This window comes from Sander lucioperca, chromosome 13 (genome assembly GCF_008315115.2).
Source record: "Sander lucioperca isolate FBNREF2018 chromosome 13, SLUC_FBN_1.2, whole genome shotgun sequence".
Classification (NCBI taxonomy): domain Eukaryota; kingdom Metazoa; phylum Chordata; class Actinopteri; order Perciformes; family Percidae; genus Sander; species Sander lucioperca.
Genome location: NC_050185.1, coordinates 4,366,207 through 4,368,331, shown reverse-complemented (window position 1 = coordinate 4,368,331; position 2,125 = coordinate 4,366,207). Strand labels below are relative to the sequence as shown.

Genomic DNA, 2,125 nt, shown 5'->3' with positions numbered 1-2,125 from the left:
ATTTTATTAAAATGGCTGTAAACGTTTTAAACTACAACTCAGAGTTGTTTGAATGACAGAAATCTGCTCAAGGTACGGCGTAGCGTTAGCGTGCTAAGTTGATCCTTTCTCTGCAGGTGCAGACTGATTTGCTCTTGCGAGTCACCTGACCAAATCGCAGCCTTTGCGATTAGGAAATCGCGTCTTAACATATCGCGATATTATCGCAAATGCAATTAATCGTTCAGCCCTAGTTCCGATTCTGTATGAAAGATGTGTAATTTTTTAGATCAGAGCGATATTTTCAAATATTTTGACAACATATTATCAAAAATTCATTGGTTTGGTACAGTTCATTTTGGTTACATGATTCTGTAGTTTTTAATGTAGTATTTCTTGTAGTATTCTGTAGTTTTAATGTATTATTTTGTCTTTGTGTTTTTGTCCTTAAGCCCAAAGCAACAACTTTCTACATTTGACACAGTGCCCTCTCAAGCAGCAACTACAGCAAGCTGTGTCACAAGCAAATAATTGTGTTGTGCTTTGCACTTCATAAGTTGTAAGAGGTTTACTATCATCACAGAATATACATACTATTCCGAATTAAATTGAAGCAGAATATATTTTGAATTGTAAAGTTATGTGTTGCGCCGCATAAAATGTAATGTATACAAAAGTTGAAAGGACAATCTGATGTTATATCTATTCTAGCGATATGAATATAGCCCATGAAATGCTGCTTCTCCATTACCCCTGGCATTAAAGTAACTTTGAGTAAGATGCATTAATAGATTTTTGTATTTTACAGCCTCCACCGGAAAGGTTCTCCTGCTACAGTATTTGATTTGAATGGATAATGTAAGGTAAATCTAAAACCCTAGGTACCTCTCATTCTTAGTTTTAAGTTGACTTATACTGATATGAAAATCTAATTCAGATGAGGTTTGATTTATTTCTGTCCATTATTCGTGCCCTGATGGAATTCCTGGGGGAGTCGTCAGGGAAACTCAAGGACTACAAGGTAAATTCAAACATTTTCAGATCATAAAGTTCACTTGAACATTATATTGAATTCTTATTCACTTCCCCTTTAAATACAACTTGCTTGCTCTGTATTAGTCAGTGTTTCCAATAATGAGAGACAGGAATCACTAGAGTTGTGCATAAGATCCATAAGGCCTGATTTACTACAGGTTGTTTGTGCGTGTAAAAGCGAGTGCAAACTTCAGCTGTTATCGATACTGTGAAACAAGAACAATTTCAGAATCAGAAAAATGTATTTCAAACTGAATATTCACAAGACACAAAATTCTGCAGCAGACAGTACTACAAGAGTTTGAAAAGGGGTTGGAATAAGCAAAGCTTATGTTTCCAGACCCTAACAACACAAATGCATACACAAAAGAGACAAATAACAACAACAACAACAACATCATCATCATATAGGATGCACTCTCTAGTTCCCTGCTACCCCTTTCCTCCTCAGTTGGAAGTCTCCTCCTTTTTGTATGATTCAAAGACTAAATTTCTAAACTTCCTAAACTTAGAAATTATTTCAAATGTTTAGGATCGATAGGTATTGAAATATTGATATTTTTGACACTAGTCTATAACTTGAATAACAAATTAAGCTGTACTATGCACCTGGACATGGATTCATATATATTTTACAGGATATCAGCAGAGAGGAAGCTCAAGAGAACCAGGCTGAGCAAGTCCTAAGGATCTGTCTTCCACACAAGTGAAGAAGATGAAGGTGCATCCGAAACTGATGTCTCGATTGTTATTGAAGGGACTGAGGTACTTGACAACTGTGGAAGTGTTGCAAAGGCCTGTCTCCTGCTCATGGGCATCATTTATGCCATGAACTTGAGTTACCCCCCAAAAACGAAGTACACTTTTGAAGGTTTTCAAAAGTTTCTTCTAGAGCTTGATGTCCTTAAGTTGTCCCCGAAAATCCTGTCTCTGCAAAACAAGCTTATAGCTTGAGTGCACGTTTGACCCATGAGTTGTCCTTTCAAAGAGGGCGCAAAAAGAAAAATACAGCACAGTTGTTTATGTGGCTATTTGTCTATTTTCTTATTTTTCTCTCATTTTAATGATGTAATTTTTATTTTAACTTGTTCCACTGTATTAAACATGTGGC

The 2,125-nt window shown here is 36.1% G+C and overlaps 1 long non-coding RNA gene across 2 annotated transcripts; it reads left to right on the top strand.

The window, feature by feature from the left end:
• Positions 1-510: 510 nt before the first annotated feature.
• On the top strand, positions 511-1,852 carry LOC116058231. Of its 2 annotated transcripts, none has more exons than XR_004894955.1 (2): positions 511-842; positions 1,653-1,852. It is a non-coding gene; the product is annotated as an uncharacterized LOC116058231 (long non-coding RNA). The 2 variants fall into 2 exon arrangements; XR_004106993.1 differs by lacking the exon at positions 511-842 and adding an exon at positions 934-1,000.
• The last annotated feature ends 273 nt before the right edge of the window (positions 1,853-2,125 follow it).